This window comes from Carcharhinus amblyrhynchos, chromosome 12 (genome assembly GCF_965287045.1).
Source record: "Carcharhinus amblyrhynchos chromosome 12, sCarAmb.v2.hapA, whole genome shotgun sequence".
NCBI classification, from domain to species: domain Eukaryota; kingdom Metazoa; phylum Chordata; class Chondrichthyes; order Carcharhiniformes; family Carcharhinidae; genus Carcharhinus; species Carcharhinus amblyrhynchos.
The window spans coordinates 28,430,367-28,449,709 of record NC_137335.1 but is presented as its reverse complement, the minus strand read 5'-3'; the positions used below and the strand labels follow the sequence as shown (position 1 = coordinate 28,449,709).

General features: G+C 47.0%; 1 pseudogene; it reads right to left on the bottom strand.

Annotated features, from left to right (window-relative positions):
* Window positions 1–15,637: 15,637 nt before the first annotated feature.
* LOC145350705 (5'-nucleotidase-like) overlaps window positions 15,638–19,343 on the bottom strand; it is a 45,474-nt pseudogene continuing 41,768 nt past the window's right edge.

Sequence of the window (19,343 nt, the reverse complement as noted above, 5' to 3'; positions counted from 1 at the left end):
ACAGTGTAAGTTAGGCTGATTGGCCATAGTAATTGCCCCTTAGTGTTAGGGGGATGAGTAGGGTAAGTACATGGGACTAAGCGGATAGGACCTGGATGGGACTATTGTTGGTGCAAGGTTGATGGACCAAATGGCCTCCTTCTGTACTGTAGGGATTCTATGATTCACTGGGTGAACGGTAATTCAGAGTTCTCTTTGAGGAGAAAGAATCATTGTACAGAAGGGAAGGTGATGGTTATCCACAAATAAATAGCTGCAAAGCTATCCAATTAGGGATGTACAGATTGGGATTGCCCAGAAAACTAATGACAGATTAAATGACAATAACCCATAAATCAGCAGTAAGTGAAATATAACTGTCTTTACAATGATCATTCTTGCAGCACAGGGGTTAGCACCTATCTGTGTGGAGTTTGCACATGGGTTAGCCATGGTAAACATGTGATATAACACGAATAGTGCAGGGAGATAGGGTCCTTCTGGAGAGTCAGTGCAGACTCGATGGGCTGAATGGCCTCCTTCTGCACTGTAGAGATTCTATGGATTCTTAGCCTGTCAGTTTTAATTTTTGCCTTTCCCCTTCACCTCAGGGTCTTCATGAAAGCAGCAGCAGCCAATAGACCTTCCAAGTGATGAATTCGCAGAGAAACTGAACCTTTCTGAGGGTGCATTGTTGCAAGACGTGTGCTTATTGTGCACCAACGGAGAGACGGGTGGCACGATGGCACATTGATTAGCACTGTCGCCTCACAACGCCAGAAACTCAGGTTCAATTCCTGGCTTGGGTCACTGTCTATTTGGAGTTTGCATGTTCTCCTCGTGGCTGCATGGGTTTCTTCCAAGTGCTCCGGTTTCCTCCCACACTCCAGAAATATGTGGGTTAGATCGATTGGCCATGCTAAATTGCCCCTTAGTGTCAGGGGGTTAGTAGAATAATTAAATAGGGTATGGGGATAGGCCTGGGTGGGCTTGTGGCCGGTGCAGACTCGATGGGCCAGATGGCACTGAAGGGATTCTGTAACTTGTTCTTTGATTGTTCTGATTAGAGAGAGAGCTGGGTTTTCAGCTGATCTTTCACAGTTTATAAATGAGCAAGAGCCCACAGTGTTTGTATGAACTGCTGTTGAAAGCTGTCTTCAGAGGACCCCCTTCAATACTGCTCTGATGCACATAGTGGGGGCGGAGTGGGGGGTGGGGCTACTGAGGATAATGGTCAAAGAGCAACAGAAAATCTCAAGTCTGCTGGTAGCTCTTCCATGCACGCTGTCCACAACCACACAGAATCATAGGGTGCAGAAAAGGCCCTTCAGCCCATTAAGTCTGCACCGACATATTAGAAACACCTGAACTCCCACCTAATCCCATCTGCCAGCACTTGGTCCAAAGCCCTGAATGTTATGATGTGTCAAATGCTCATCCAGACTCCTTTTAAAAGATGTGAGGCAACCCGCCTCTACCACCCTCCCAGGTAGAGCACTCCAGACTGTCACCACCCTCCGGGGAGAAAGTTTTTCCTCATATCCTGCCTAAATCACTTGGCCCTCACCTTGAACCTATGTCCCCTCATGACTGACCCTTCAACTTAGGGGAACAGCTGTTCCTGATCCACTCTAACCATGTCCCTCATTATCTTGTAGACCTTGATCAAGTCACCACTCAGTGTAATATCCTCCAACAAAAACAATCCAAGTCTATGCAGCCTGTTTTCATAACTTAAGTGTTCTTCCCCAGGCAGCATCGTGGTGAATTTCCTCTGCATGCCTTCCTTCCCATTTCTCAATGCAACCCATGTAACCTCACGTCATGATATTCAGGCATATTGTTTCTCTTCATGTCTTTAACCACTATTGCGACACACCTTACATTTTTATTCCATTCTCTGTCCTGCCTGAAAGCCCTGTGTCTAGGAATGTTGAGTCTATGGAAACCCTGAGCTCAAATTCCTTTGGCTGACCACACTTCCTGCACATTTGTTTGCCAAAGACATGAGAAACATAATGAAATTCTCACTTGATACAATATGTGTATTCAATAGACCAGAGACGGCCTATCACGCCTCTCTTTATTAAAGTACAAATTACATTTCTCAAACAAAAGATGCTGAAAATACCAGGCAGATCAGGCAACATTTTTCAGGTCAATAATTGCTCATCAAGGCAGATGACAATTTTAAAAGATTGGAAGCAGGAGATCAGAAGGAAGAACAAGAAGGAAAGGCCTGTGATAGAGTGGAGGGCTGAAAACCTTAAACATCAAACAATTTCACAATCCAAAAGCCAAAGAGATTGGTAATAGGTTTAGTGAAAAACAAAGGTTGTGCGCAGATGAGGTGTAAATGGCAGCCATCTGAATAGATAAAGAAATGAACAAGTCAGCAAAAAAAACACATTGAACATGATAGAAGCAGAGGATATGACCTGAAATTGTTGAACTCAGTATTGCTGAGATGAAATTTGAGGTACTTTTCTCATTGCACTTTATTGGGAAACTGCAGCAGGCCTTGGACAGAATGATCAGAAAGGAAGTAAAGTGGAGAATTAAACTGAGAAATGACTGGAAATGCAGAATTGTCCTTGCAGTCTGAATGGGGGTTTCTCCAAAGTGTCCACGCTATTGTAGAGGAGACCACATCGTGAACAGTGAATACAGTACACAAAATTGGAAGAAGTGCAAACAAATCACTGTTTGACTTGGAAGGAGAACCTGGGCCTTGGATAGTTTAAATTAGTGTCGAATTTTCCCATCATAGTCACAGCAGGTTCCGTGGTGGATGGGAATGGGGAACATAGGAGCAGGCAAAAAGTCGGAAACCCACCTGCCACTCTCCCGATGACAGGTTAATGGCAGCTTGGTTATCCCACTGTTTAGCAGCGTGAACATCATTTGTTTTCATTAACAGCTCACAAATGCTCATTGAAACAGCTGCTCACTGGAATCTCCCCACACCTCCCAATCTTTCATCGCACCAGCGGGAAATTACATTTGCCTCAAACCTATCTGAAAATGAGTGGCATGCACACGTCAGATTTCAGTTCACTTATGACTTCAAGGTGCATGTAACATACAGAGTCTACCAGTTATGGTGCTGTGCCACACTCGTTGTGATGAATGCTACACTTCTGGGCCTGTAGGGTTGGTCTGCTCCTGCTCTATGCCAACATTGTCTAGACAGACAAAATGAAATCATAGAATCCCTACAGTGCAGAAGGAGGCCATTCGGCCCATTGAGTCTGCACCAACCACAATCCCACCCAGGCCCTACCCTTATGTAGAGGCAAGGGGACCTCTACATATTTACCCACTAATCCCTCTACCTATGCATCTCAGCACACTAAGGGGCAATTTTTTTTAAGCATGGCCAACCAACCTAACCCATCCATCTTTGGACTGTGGGAGGAAACCAGAGCACCCGGAAGGAACCCCATGCAGACATGAGGAGAATGTGCAAACAGTCACCCAAGCTGGGAATCAAACCCAGGTCCCTGGAGCTGTGAAGCAGCAATCCTAACCACTGTGCTACTGTGCCGCCCCAAGTGGACAGGATTTTATGGCCTCCCTCATCTCGCAACAGTAAAATCCCGCCCGAGGTCAATGGACCTTTCTGTCTCCATCCCTCCCATGTGGCAGGCAGGATGGGAAAATTACAGCTAACTATGCTGTGGTACTGATGCAGGCCTTTGTTTTTAGGCATTGACCAGTACTGCATCAGGATTGGGGAGTGCAAGGGTCTTCTTCAAATGGCTGACAACATTGTCCAGAAGAACACCATTGTACAGGAATACTCAGACAGAACTTTCACAAATGACAATGTTGAGTGGTGGGTGGGTGTGAGGGAAGGGTGGGGATGATTAACACAAAGAAAACAAAGAAAAGGATTGCTGTGCAAGGGCTGTGAGTGGGAAGGGGGCACGATGGAAGGCAGAGGGAGGCAGAAGATAGATCATGGAGTAGAAAGTTGACAAGGGTAAATGAAATGCTGTCAAACAAGGGTATACCAAATATATGACTGGGAGGGGTTGCATATAGATTCTGGGGTGGGGTTCATTAGGCTCGTAGCACATAAAGGATGGGTCACACTGAGGCTCAGAGGTGAGGGCAGTAATCTGGGAGGAGACGCTGTAATTTTTAACTTTCATGCAATTGAAGATCTGTGAAGGTCCAAGTCCTTGGTCTGGGGCTTGCAGTCAGGAGTCACTGAGTAAAGACACTCCTGTGTTGATGTGGAAAGGAGTTACAGATTACAGGCTGTCCATGGCTATGTTAACCTCATTGTCAGAAGTCAGAGACAGGAGACAGCCCCGGGGGGGGCTGGGGGGTTGTGGTGGAAAAGAGGAGTAGGCAGCCTGAAACAAGAGGAATCATTGGGAACATGGTATACTCCAGCTCCTGGAAGCTGTGAGCTCCATTAGGAAAGAGGATAGCCTGGTGTGCCGGCCTGTCTCACAGTCACCACCCTCAGCCTTGCCGGTCTCTACTGGGCTGCAGATGGACTGTTGATGGTGACTGGAGTCATCTGCAGCCTGGAGATTGAAAACATGTAAAGCACATCGCCACTGGGGGGCAGGGTGTTCAGCTTTGTGGGTGATCCGTACACAGGCTCTAGATGAAGCAGGTAGAGGTAGGCATGAGGCATTGGCTATGGGCTCGGTGGTGGGGTGGGGGCAGGAATGTCCACAACAACAACTATGGGAGCCAGTATTATTGGGGGAGGCTGGAGAACAATAGCATGAAACTCTGTTTTCACATATTGATGTTCGAGATGTATATTTGACACACAGAAGACAGTGAGAGGGAGTGTGTATTCTGCTTGGAGAAACACCATCTTGTTGTACTACACTAATGACCACCAGCTCAAAACTAAAGTTACATTGGGAGTGGTCTGAGACAGTGAGAGATGAGTATGTTGCTAGGCTAAGGGACCCCTTCTGTGAGTGCCCCCTAACTTGTTGGTGCTGCAAGAGTGAACGGGGTCATCTTAGTTAGAAACGAGGAAGAGTCTCTTGGGAAGAAAGCTACTGAAAGCCAATACTTTCATTAGAGCTGTTACAGCTACTCAGAACTTTGTGACTTCACATTACAGATCCTGCATTTCAAGGGTAACAGCTATGAATGTGGACTTTATGAATGCAGGCAATAATGAAACAGGCCACAGCTGCATCATAAATGGCATTCCATTAAGTGCAGAGGGACAAACAGCCATTGTCCGTCATTGAGCGGTGCATTGGCCTGCTGAAGATGTGGTTCCGCTGCTTGGGCTGTTCTGGGGGGGGCCCTCCAGTATGACTCTGTGTGTGCTTCGCACATCATTATCGTTTGCTGCACTCAGCACATTGCCCAGCAGCAGGGAGACCAGCTGGAGCAGGAGGAGGAGCAGAGAGGGGGTGAAGTGGGCATCCCACCACATGAAGAGCTGGAGGAGAGATGGCAGTGGCAGGTGTCTGGCAAAGAAGGGCAGAGAGGGACTCCTTGATTGCAACCCATTTCATTCACCCAGCTGGTGCTGTGCAGCGAGGGGGTGCAACCAACACAAATCCACCACACCCCAGGAGCAAGTGCAGTCACTATTCCCCCTCCAAATCAACCTGGGCCCCCAAACCACCACATCACTCTTCCCCTGCTCCTGTCATCCCATCACTACATCCCCCAGAAACATCCGACCCTATAAATCTGCCTGGGCTGGCAATGGTTGCGAGTCTTGGTTGAAGGCTGGAGGGTGATGACGACTCACTGTTGTGCGCAGTGGGATCCTGCCCCTGGTGCAATTCAAGTCTGAATCCTACTTGTACTCCAAATGCACACTGCCACCCTGGCCTACGGAGCTGTAAGGGTTGGGGGACACATGTTTTTTGGGCAAAGGGAGGTTGGGTCACTTGCATCAAGAGTCTGGTGGATGTTGGGGAAGGCACTCTGAAACATGGGCTGAGTCTAACAAAGCTCAACAGACAGCATGTCTATGTTTGGGAGTCAGGAGCACTGAGCTGTGGGGGGCTGGGGGAAAAGAATCAGTCACAGCATGATGTACAATTAACAGTTTATTCTGCTCTTAACATAAATGATTACCAAACCCTAGCTAATGCTGACCTTCAGTCGTGACCTTTAGTGAATTACAACTTTCTAACTTTGTGCTGTCTACTGCTTCGAGGTGCTACCCCAGGACGCACATCGGAGGTGGAGGTGGCCATCTGTTATGCACACCCCATTGCCTGTAATTCCCTTGGTGGATGTTCCCTGGGTGGCCGGGATCTGGAGAGTCCTGGCTGAGTTGCACTATTTCGGTGCCACCCTGGTCATCTCGCTGGCCCTGATATGCTCTGATGTGAGGAAAGGAGGAATTGGTAGGTCCTGGGTGAAAGACCCCAACATTGGCTCAAGCCTTTCCTCTTCCCTTGGGGTGCCCAGAGGCTCCAGGAGCACTCCATGGAACGCCAGGATAGCTGGACTGAGCTCCAGAAGCTTCAGTGTCACTTGGCTCTGCCAGTCCTGGAGGCCTAGATGCTTAACATAGAACAGAATCATAGAATCCCTACAGTACAGAAAGAGGCCATTTGACCCACTGAGCCTGCCCCATGATGCATGGTCCCCCAGCCCTGACTCGGCCAAGCTCCGGAGCCCCTCTGCTTCAGCATTCTGGGAGCAAGGCTCTGGAGCCCCTCAGCAGTGGCCCTCTGAGCCTGGGCTAAGTTATTGAGGCTCACAGCCACTGCCTGCTGTGTCTCCAGAATGCCAGCCAGAGTCCTGGGCATGGCCAGCAGTGTCTCCCACTTGCCTTTGACACCCATGGTCATGGCACACTGTGCCTCCTGAAGCTGGAAATATACTTGCCCGTGGCCTGTTGTCTCTCCAGGATGGCCTGGGCTCTGTCACCTATGAGGACAAGGGTTATGGGTGGAGGGGGGGGGGAACTCAAATTGTTAAAATGGCAGCATGGGCTCATTGGGCCGAAGGGCCTGTTTCCCGGGCTGTCTTGTTCTTTGTAGAACAGACCCCTGAGCCAGACTTTCCACTGCAGTCACCACTCGTGAGGTGTCGGCCTGGGTCTCACGCTGCGTTGGCACCACCTCCTGCAACAGCACTCTGTTTGACTCCCCTAAACAGCCTTGCAGTTGCAGCCTGGTTGCTGTTGGCCCTTCCACAACTCCCTGTGTTTCCTGATGCATCGCCACCAGCCTTGGGAGGGACAAACCCAGAGGTCCAGCAGCTGGCTTGGGGACAGCTGAATCCTGGCCTTTGGCAGACCTCCGTGTGCCCGAGCCCTCGGATGTGCCCGCCTCCACCCAATGCGCATCAGTGGCTGCGATGTGCTCACCAGTTCGTGATCGAGAAGCCTCAACACTAAAGGTAACCACTGTGGTGATCATTTCTGTGTTGGTGGGTTGTGTGGTACATGCTGGTGACAATTTAGTGGTGCTGTCCTTGGAGGGTCCCTTAGTGCCTCCCTCTGAGGTGTCATCCAAGGAGTTGTGGGCAGTTTGTTCGAGAGCAGCAGGAGTGGCGGTGTTGTGGGAAATTATCACTGGAGTCAGACCGGAGGTTCAAAAGTACAGCTTTGTGTCTGAATTAAAGCTTCGGGGAGAAAGCACTGGTACTTCACAATACTTGGCAGCTACCTTCTCAATAATACAAAAGGAGTGGTTCATTTTTACACTTTTCAGACATTGGATAGTCCAGGCATTAGCCATTTAACACGTTGTTATAGTTGAGTAGGATCGATAGTTTAACACATCATTATAGCCAGACATATACAGACATTGGCTTTTAACATTGCATTGTTTCATAGAATGGATACATTTCCTCCTTCAGTGACTATCAATGACTTAGTTTTGGTCTATACTTACAGTAATTGGTTTTCCTGCATTTATGTATTCCCAGTCCCATTTATGGCTAATCTCTTTATCAGTCCTTATTGTCCTGAGTCTGTCCTTATCTTTAAAGTGCCTCAAGCACTTTACTGGCTTCCTGCAGAATCTGATTCCTGCATCTTTAACTTTAAATGATTGTCTGTCCTGCATGTTTTAATTTTAAGTAGTGTCTGCGCTAAAAGTCAGTGTCTGCTTAATGTTTCTCTCCCAGGTAACCTTTTTATGTGCCAGGCAGCCATTTTATGTGTCAGGTACCCAACTTCATGATTTTCCCCACTTCAGTCCCCACTTTTGGTCTGGATTTAATAATCCTTAGACCAACAATTACATATTCACGTATACAGGCCAATTTTCTTCTTTGTTTCTTCTGATGTCCTCAGGGATCTTTATCATGGGTTCTTCCTCGATGGATACACTAGCTCCTGGCACAATTCTCATTACCATAACCTTGCAGCAGACTTTTAGGCATCCAACAATTAGACAACAGACAATTACAATTGAAATAAGTATGACTAAGCCATGTAATAAGTAAGATTTCCAGGACCTCCCCTACTAGCCATTCCAGACAGTTACTTCCTTTCTTGGGTCCCTGTCTGAAGTTAGCAAGTTGTTCTCTGATGTTATTGATGACTTGTGTAATGCTATAAGACTTGTCTGTGACATGGGTAATGCGTTTGTTGCTAATGATTGTACACACTCCCCCTTGTTGTACTAACTGGTAGTCCACTGCATATTGTGTCTGCTGTGCATATAATCTCAGTTCAGCGGAGAAGTGTGAGGAAATTCATTTTGGTAGGAATAACAGATGTGTTGAGTATAGGGCTAACGGGAGGACTTTGAATAGTGTGGATGAGCAGAGGGATCTAGGTGTATGTGTACATAGATCCCTGAAAGTTGGGAATCAAGTAGATAAGGTTGTTAGAAAGGCATACGGTGTCTTGGCGTTTATTGGTAGGGGGATTGAATTTAGGAGTCGCAGCGTTATGTTGCAACCGTACACAACTCTGGTGCGGCCGCACTTGGAGTACTGTGTGCAGTTCTGGTCCCCACATTACAGGAAGGATGTGGAGGCTTTGGAGAGGGTGCAGAGGAGGTTTACCAGGATGTTGCCTGGTATGGAGGGGAGGTCCTATGAGGAGAGGCTGAGGGATTTGGGGTTGTTTTCGCTGGAAAGAAGGCGGCTAAGAGGGGATCTTATTGAAATATATAAGATGATTAGAGGTTTAGATAGGGTGGATAGTGATAGCCTTTTTCCTCTGATGGAGAAATCTAGCACGAGGGGGCATGGCTTTAAATTAAGGGGGGGTAGTTATAGGACGGATGTCACCACCCAGAGGGTGGTGAGGGATTGGAATGCCCTGCCTGCTGCAGTTATAAATGTGCCTAGTTTGGGGGCGTTTAAGAGATCCGTGGATAGGTTTATGGATGAAAAGGGATTGGTTTAGGTTAGTGGGTCATTGTTTTTTAACTGGTCGGCGCAACATCGTGGGCCGAAGGGCCTGTTCTGCACTGTAATGTTCTATGTTCTATTTCTTGGTTAACAGCCTCCAGTGCTTTTGACGTGCTGTTTCCCAGGACTGTTAGTCCACAAACAATATGATTCCTATTCTTTACACTAATCACCCCTGCTACCCCTCCCAGAGATAAGGCTCCAAGGAACCCATATCCCAGTGAGGATCACATTGTGCCCAGGGCTTCCCAGTTGGGGCAGAATTCTTTGCTGATAGCTCAGTTACTATTCTCCTCCGTGTATGCCCCTTCTGAGGGCATGGAACAGTCAGTTGTCCTATTGTTCCTACTGCAAAACGGTTTGAATGTAGGCCCGAAGCCTCCTCCTATTCTCATGAACAGTTGCCCTGCTTCCTGAGACCCTTCAGTGTCCACTTCCCATGATGTTTACGGCTGTCTGCCAGACAAGTCCTACCTCCCGCAGAATGGACAATTTGAAGTAACAGCGCTCGGAATACTCAAACCTGACTTTCACAGGATTGCCTCACTGTGGATCTTTTCCAATGATGTGGGTATGCTGGCGTTGGACTGGGGTAAACACAGTAAAAAGTCTGACAACACCCGGTTTTAGTCCAACCGATTTATTTGATAATAGACTCACAAGCTTTCGGGGTTAGCCCCTTCGTCAGGTGAATGGAGAGTTCTGGCCTCAGACAGAGCATATAAAGCACAGACAGTTTAGAGATTACTGATTAGAATGTGAATCTTTACACCTAACCTGCTGTTCAAGACCTGAAGTGGCTGATAATGTGAGTGGAAGGAGCACTGATCACAGTTTAAAGAGATGTGTATTGTCTCCAGACAGTACAGTAAGTGAGGTTTTGCAAACCCAGGCAAGTCACGGGGGTTACAGATAGTGCGACATGAACCCAAGATCCCTGTTGAGACCGTCCTCATGTGTGCGGAACTTGGCTATCAGTCTCTGTTCAGCGACTCTGCGCTGTCGTGTGTCGTGAAGGCCGCCTTGGAGAATGCTTACCCGAAGGTCAGAGGCTGAATGCCCGTGACCACTGAAGTGTTCGCCAACAGGAAGGGAACCAAACTACCCAGCCTTCAGGAGAACAGTGACCACAATACCACACAACCCTGCCACAGCAACCTCTGCAAGACATGCCGGATCATTGACATGGATACCATCATCACACGTGAGAATACCATCCACCAGGTACACGGTAAATACTCTTGCAACTCGGCCAACATTGTCTACCTGATACGTTGCAAGAAAGGATGTCCCGAAGCATGGTACATTGGGGAGACCATGCAGACGCTACGACAACAGATGAATGAACATCGCTCGACAATCACCAGGCAAGACCGTTCCCTTCCTGTTGGCGAACACTTCAGTGGTCACGGGCATTCAGCCTCTGACCTTCGGGTAAGCATTCTCCAAGGCGGCCTTCACGACACACGACAGCGCAGAGTCGCTGAACAGAGACTGATAGCCAAGTTCCGCACACATGAGGACGGTCTCAACAGGGATCTTGGGTTCATGTCGCACTATCTGTAACCCCCGTGACTTGCCTGGGTTTGCAAAACCTCACTTACTGTACTGTCTGGAGACAATACACATCTCTGTAGCCTGTGATCAGTGCTCCTTCCACACACATTGTCAGCCACTTCTTGAACAGCAGGTTAGGTGTAAAGATTCACATTCTAATCAGTAATCTCTAAACTGTCTGTGCTTTATATGCTCTGTCTGAGGCCAGAACTCTCCATTCACCTGACGAAGGGGCTAACCCCGAAAGCTTGTGAGTCTATTATCAAATAAATCGGTTGGACTAAAACCTGGTGTTGTCAGACTTCTTACGATCTTTTCCAATGCCATTCTTTGAAGTCCCAGGGTGTTGCTCATTCTCCTCCTTTTTCACCAGAACAGAATGCCAGCAGGATGTGTAGGCCATGAAGCAGCCTCATTGCCAGTTATTAAAGATGCCCCTAAGGATTAAGGGTGCATAAAGAAGGGAGCTCTTTATTAAAGATGTGCACTGATCACAGTCAGCTCTTAGATTACCCAACAAGGTCCTAAACTGGGAGGAGCTAATTAGGACCAGGGGTCACCTGACCCACATTCTTAAAGGGGCAGTCTGCACCCCATACCCGACATATAATATACATACATATATCATACATTGTGGAGAGATACTCAGTTTTGAGCTGCTAGATTTGTCTTAAATCTATCCCATTTACTACATGGTGGTAAATAGAATTTTTATATGAAGATGGAGCTTCCTCTACATAAGGACTGTAGGGTGGCCGTTCTGTCATGGACAGATATGTCTGAGATAGCTATGTTGGTGAAACTAAAGTCAACTGGTGAAGGCAAGGTCAAGTAAATTATCTCATGTTGGCTGTCTCATTGCCTACCACAAATCTGATCTGGTATTTACATTTTCCGGGCTAAGCCAGCCCCTTCATCTTCCCACTCAGAGTACGTTCTATGTCCTTGCTACCATCAGTACTGCTTCCATGGCAGAGTATGGATTAATTAGCTGAGGATAGGCCACAATTAAAAACACACAGCCAAAGCAAATGTTTTTCCAGTGACACGCATCACTGAAATAAAATAGATTTAATTTTTTGAGTACCAAATGTCTTTGAAACTTGCACAATTGTTGATTCGTAAAACTGATCTTTATTTCATTTCATGAGACTTTATGGTTGAGGACTCCCAGGACCACTCCCCTCAGACGATATCACATACTGTCCCACTTTGGACGGTCTTTCCTGTTGGTGAAACAGGGCAATTTCAGGATGAGTGATGCATGTCTGCAGGACATTATCTGATTGGTCATCCCATTCCCCTTCTGTCTCCAACAATCAATCCCATTCCCCACGCTCCTGCCATTACTCATCTGACCTTTCCTATGCTAAATGGAATGGGAACTGAATGGATGAATTTTGACTGGCAGTTAACCAGCTGGTTCACTCCAATCTCCAGTCTTAGAGCATTGGCAACCCTAGCGCAGAGTCCAAGGGCACTTACAGTGATAAATGATCCATATTATTGGTAAACCATTGACCACAGACTGTTTCTATGGGCTGTCACCCATTGAGAATTGGATTTAGATTGCCTATAATCAGCCATCAGAAAGAGAAGATTCTTTTCCAATCAATAAGAGGCTGGATTTTAACCTGGCATGAATGTCCAAATTTCCTACACTTTCCATACTCAAACACGTAAGTGCTCCTTCATACAGAATTTGCATAGTTAAAAAATTATTTTGCAAGAGTAAAATCTGAAGAAAAGCAATTACACAAAGTAAACAACTAAATATCTTTAGTCACCCACCAGTAGATAAAAAAGCCAAGTCACTGATCAGTTAGATTTTGTTAATTTTCAGTGATTACATAGCAGTGTGTGTTTCCATTCAATGTGAGCAAAACCATGGAAGATCAACCCCTTCACCATAAAATTATTTTAAAATTAGCTTATAAACCCTTACTGATATTATGCCAAGTATGATTTCCGTATACGGGGGGGTAATTTTGAGCCTGCTTTGGGAAGGACAAAATCTCAAGAGGGTTGGGAAATGAGATTTTCGCCGGCGAGATTTCGTTTCCCAATTTTACACGCCCTCCCTGTGACTTAACATCCTTCCTGTACAGTAACCTCATTTTAATAAAGTTATTTGTCATGAAAGGGCTTCTTGCAATATGCTTGCCTTCACTGACTATTCATGCTTTGCTGATGTGATGTCATAGAAAGTAATAGAAACCCTACAGTACAGAAAGAGGCCATTCAGCCCATCAAGTCTGCACCGACCACAATCCCACCCAGGCCCTACCCCCATAACCGTACACATTTTACCCACTATTCCTCTAACCTATGCATCTACGGTCAATTTAGTATGGCCAATCAACCTAGCCTGCACATCTTTGGACTGTGGGAAGAAACCAGGACACCTGGAGGAAACCCACACAGACTCGAGGAGAATGTGCAAACTCCAAACAAACAGTGACCCAAGCCAGGAATCAAACTCAGGTCCCTGGTGTTGTGAAACAGAGGTGCTAACCACTGTGCTACCATGCCGCCCGCTGTCATGTCAGCGAGGTTTATAACAGGTTCTTAAAAGCTTGAAACAATTGAAGAGAAACTGCTGGAGGCTTCAAGCTAAGCATAGGAGAGGAACATGCCAGGGTAGTGCCTTCTGGCAACCTGGCACTGTCACTGGCAGTGCCTACATGGCAGTGCAGGGCAACCCTTGGGAAGCCTCACTGTGGTGGAGGGGGGTTCTTATATGTGGTGGGAGGGTGTGCCCCAATTCTTGTGAAGATGGGGGTTATGACTCTTGTATGTAGGTGCATGCTATGGGGCGGGGGGGGGAATTGATGCTTGTGTGGGGTGGGAGGGGACACGGTGGTCATACTATGTCATGGACATTCCACGTGTCCATGATGGGTTGCGGGGAATTTACAAAGGAAATGGAAGTCTTTCTCAGTGCAGTTGTTGTTTGCTCTGTGCAGTTCTACTCCATTGGATCGATAGATACTGCTGGAGGTAAGGCTGTTGATGAACTAACTTTTATTGGCTTCACATACAAATATCTCAGTACACTCTGTCCTGTGATATTACATCACATGTAATGAACATTTGGACAGGTAGTATATATGGACTTCAGCAAGGCATTTGATAAGGTGTCCCATGCAAGGCTTATTGAGAAAGTGAGGGGGCATGGGATCCAAGGGGACATTGCTTTGTGGATCCAGAACTGGCTTGCCCACAGAATAATCTGACAACACCAGGTTTTAGTCCAACCTATTTATTTGATAATACACTCACAAGCTTTCGAGGGGACTGCCTCTTCGTCAGGTGAATGGAGAGTTCTGGCCTCAGACAGAGCATATAAAGCACAGGCAGTTTATCTCTAAACTGTCTGTGCTTTATATGCTCTGTCTGAGGCCAGAACTCTCCATTCACCTGACGAAGAGGTAGTCCCCTCGAAAGCTTGTGAGTATATTATCAAATAAATAGGTTGGACTAAAACCTGGTGTTGTCAGACTATTTACTGTGTTTACGCCAGTCCAACGCCGGCATACCCACATCTTGCCCACAGAAGGCAGAGAATGGTTATAGATGGGTCATATTCTGCATGGAGGTCGGTCACCAGTGGAGTGCTCCAGGGATCCGTTCTGGGACCCTTACTCTTTGTGATTTTTATAAATGACCTGGATGAGGAAGTGGAGGGATGGGTTGGTAAGTTTGTTGATGACACAAAGGTTGGAGGTGTTGTGGATAGTGTGGAGGGATCTCAGAAGTTGCAGTGAGACATTGATAGGATGCAAGACTAGGCAGAGAAGGGGCAGATGGAGTTCAACCCAGATGAGTGTGAAGTGGTTCATTTTGGCAGGTCAAATAGGATGGCAGAATGGAATATTAATGGTAGGACTCTGCGCAGTGTGGAAGACCAGAAGGATCTTGGGGTCCGAGTTCATAGGACACTCAAAGCAGCTGCTCAGGTTGAAGCTGTGGTTAAGAAGGCGTATGGGGTACTGGCCTTCATCAATCGAGGGATTGAGTTTAGGAGTTGAGAGATAATGTTGCAGCTATATAGGACCCTGGTCAGACCCCACTTGGAGTACTGTGCTCAGTTCTGGTCGTGTCATTACAGGAAGGATGTGGAGACCATAGAAAGGGTGCAGAGGAGATTTACAAGGATGTTGCCTGGATTGGGGAGCATGCCTTATGAAGATAGGTTGAGGGAGCTCAGCCTTTTCTCCTTGGAGAGACGAAGGATGAGGGGTGACCTGATAGAGGTGAGATAGATGTTGAGAGGTATTGATCGAGTGGCAAGTCAGAGGCTTTTTCCCAGGGCTGAAATGGTTGCCACAAGAGGACACAGGTTTAAGGTGCTGGGGAGTAGGTATAGAGGAGGTGTCGGGGTAACTTTTTCACTCAGAGAGTAGTGGGTGCGTGGAATGGGCTGCCGGCAACGGTGATGGAGGCGGATTCGATAGGGTCTTTTAAGAGACTTTTAGATAAGTACATGGAACTTAGTAAAACAGAGGGTTATAGGTAAGCCTGGTAATCTCTAAGGTAGGGTTAGGCACATCTTTGTGGGCCGAAGGGCCTGTATTGTGCTGTTGTTTTTCTATGTTTCTATATTTCTAAACCTATGTGCCTCCTCAATGAGCAGCTAGACTGGGGATCATCCCAACACTGCATTAAATAGAAAATATGATTAACTTCTCTGGGAATATACAAATTACATCAACAAGGTTTCATTAAGACAGCAAACTGCAAATTCACTGAACTAATTAATTTGTCACAATCAGCATAAATGGAAGGAGCATGCAAAAAGTGAGATAAAAAGCAATCCCATTTTCAGATTAATGTATGACTGTGTGCCACTGTTTCCAATAAATGATATTCTTCCATCAACTGCAGGATAAACCCATTGCATTTGTCTGATGTAGCTCCAAACAACTGAATAATCGGTGTCACCTGCAACAGCAAAAGAATACTTATTAAAGTCACATTTTATCTCTATACTAACAGAGATCCACAAAACATTTATAGTGAAATCAGTACCTTTGTTGCAATTGTACCTCCTTAAATTTCCATCTTGTGCCACTCCATCTGTCCCATGCCATCCAATTCAGGCCATACCCATTGCTCTCCTCTCTCACTTCATGCCCAGGTCTATCCCACCCCTTCCCCCTATTCAATCCAATCCATTGGGCATCTCCCACCCCTCAACCCTCTGCCAAGTTGTCTACTCCCAATACTGATCCCCCACAATGCCATTTCTCTCCTCACATGCCGTTCTCCTTGGTGCCATTTCCTGCTCCCTCCCGTGCCATCATCCTCCTCCAGCCACAGGAACTCTTTTGTTGGGCTCCCCTCACTTTCTGCTATTTTTTTACCCCCACCCCCCGACCACCAACGTCCCTCAAACTGGCAATCGATAGCAAGCACTGGAAACCGATGTACATCTAATGTTTCATTTGGCCTCATGATTCACGTGTCCTGCCCACCAAATCAACCCATTGACTAATCAGGACAGTGTGGCCTGTTGGAAACTGCATATTATTATAGGTTGGTGATTTGAACATTAGTTGAAAATGTGTACATACCAGTATCGTGTTTCAGATTGTTATCCCTCAACATGCTGAACCCATCTCCACCTCCAGCAAGATAAGAGCCGACAACAATTTTGTCAACTTTGCAGTCTTGGGCCTGATTTTAACATTTTCATTCTGAATCTGGGTTTAATTCAGATCCCACTTAGAAGTCTGCTTTCAGACGTCCCCATACACAGTCAGCCTGAAAAAAAACATTGCGAGTCCCATTTGCGCTATGGGCGGGGCTTAGCGTGGCCAAAATGATTGGAGCTGTGAGCTGTGGGAGCGCAGTGATAAAAAGATTTGAAAAAGCGCACCCTTGTCAGATCGCTCCCGGGCCACAGAAAGCAGAGAAAGTGGCCTGGGAGTGAAAAGCCTTGCTCCCTTCCCACCCCACCGATCACCCGCAGAGTGGCAGCAGACCTTCCTGCACTCCCCCACCAGAGATCCATCTGCCCCGCTCCCCACCAGTGAGCGATCAGGTCTCTCCCCCACCCCCACCAGAGACACATCTTATCCACCTCCCTCCTCCCCCCCGCCCAGAGAATGGTCTGGCCTCACTCACCACTCTCCCCCTCAGAGAGCAAACTGGCCTCACTCCACCCTCACCCCTCCCCACCCCCAGATAACGATGTGGCCTCACTCATCGCCCCCCCCCCCAGAGAATGGTCTGGCCTCACTCCCCCTTGTCCCCCAAGAGGAACATCTGACCCATCTCCTTCCTCCCCAGTAGACAATGATCAGCCCCCCCCACCACCAGACAACGATCGCCGCCCCTGACAACGATCGGCCCTCTCCCCCAGACAACAATTGGCCCTCCCTCTCCGCCCCCTCCCCACCAGAGATACATCTGACCTGCCTCCCTCCCTCCTCTCCCCCACAATACTGATCTGAGTCAGAGAGCCGTTGGAAGCTCTGAACTTGCCTCTTCAGCAGCTGGTGTGCCAGATTCAGACTTTTATTCAGCAGGTTTATTTCGGTGTGATTCTGGATTGGCAAATGTTGTGGTAAAGGGGGAAATGCTGATAAAGTTGGGCGGGCAGTTCATTAATTCAATTTAAATGCATGCAAATACATTTAAATCGCTGTTGCACCCATTTCAGTCACGAATCAGATCGCTGCCATTCCCGGTTTTGGTAAAGTGGCCATCTGCGCGGACATGGGAGCAGATCGCGTTAATGGCCTCACACCTGACTTCACCACGTTTTTGCACCCCAAAATGGGCACGACACAACGATAAAATAGGGCCCTTTGAGTGGTTCATAGTGTGGCACTCTGCAGTGCCACAGAGCAGAGAACATCCAATCTGATCACCCTGTGACCCGGCTTTTTACTCAGGTCAAATTCCACGTGGACGCCTAAGGAAACAAATCATGTCAGACTCGGCAGCAAGAACAGAATTAACATGGTTGACAATCACATTTGGCACCGTATGGGTGGGATTTCTGGCCATGCTCACCCAAAGATGAGAAATTCCTGCCCAAGGTCAACAGACCTGTGTATGGTCCACCCCCGCCTGCTACAAACCCTGCAGTGGGTGGAATTGGAAAACTTTGCCCAATGTGTGTATCTCTGAACCTGTTCGCTTTAATTCCCTCCCAACTGGACTCCTCCCTTCCCCCTGAACTCTTCCCCTTCCATTTGCTTTTGATAAATAAAATTCTTCTATTGTGGGTGAAGGTGCTTCATTTGTGTGTGATATACAAATCACAGGATCCGGTTTAAATATTACACGTGACTCCCCACCTGAAATGTCAGGTCCTCTGGCTGGTCTTCTCAAGACCCCTGGCAAGGAGGCAGCATTGGAGTGTCACCATATTCAGACCAACATCTCCTTGATGATTCCTTTCTCCCTGTCTGAAGCTGCAGATGTGAGCGGATACCCTTGAACTCCTCTGACAGAGCAAATATGTTCATTTCACTGATGGGGGCAGAGTTTCATTCTGCCCACTTGTGAACTCAGTCCCAGTGTCTGCACACAGCTTTGTCTTGAAGTTGCTGAGGCTCCCCAACAAGCAGAAAGTGTTGAAACCCTCTCCATTGCACTTGAAGACTTTGATCTGTAACAAGTTCAATGTGTAGTGCCTCGTAAACGATTTAGCTGCCAGCTCAACGGATTTCTATCATCTGTCAGGCACCTGTGTTGATTTTTATTTCCCTTCACAGTTGAATGTGCCTGAAGTACTCCTTCATCTTGACCACAGTCTTGACAGAATCTAATCCTGATTGACAGTCTGTGGTTTCAATCCCTCTTTGAAGTAGTTTGTTTGGAGCCTGTCCCAATGGTACAGTGACCTTCTGTTCCAGTTCTGGTCCCAGTGTCCCATAAAAAGGGAATCTTTCTACCCCCCATACATTTTTTTAAATTCATTTTGCGGGATGTGGGCATCACTGGCTAGGTACTAATTATTACTTATTCCTAGTTGCCCTTGAGAAGGTGGTGGTGAGCAGTCTTTTTGAATGTTGCAGTCCCTGAGTTGTAGGTATACTCACAAGTGCTGATAGGGAAGGAGTTCCAAGATGTTGACCCAGTGACAGTGAAGAAATGGTGATATATTTCCAAGTCAGGGTGGTGAGTGACTTGGAGGGGAACCTTTGGGTGTTCTCAGGTATCTGCTGCTCTTGTCCTTTTGGAAGGTGCTGCCTAAAGACTAATTTACCTCTCTAACTGGCTTTTCTGCAGGTTCCATCTATTCCCAGAATGCCAATAGGTGTCCTATGAGATAGCCTCCTATTTTTCTGATTAAAAAGATCCTAAAACATGAAGACTCTTCAGATACCCCATGGACAGAAGTAACCATGGACAAATACAAGCATTTAGAAGATTGTATGTCTGCCAAGCCTACTCTGAAGAAGTTGTGTTTCCAGTAGGTTAAAAGTGGCTCCACAATTATAAATTATGACTCTTTGATA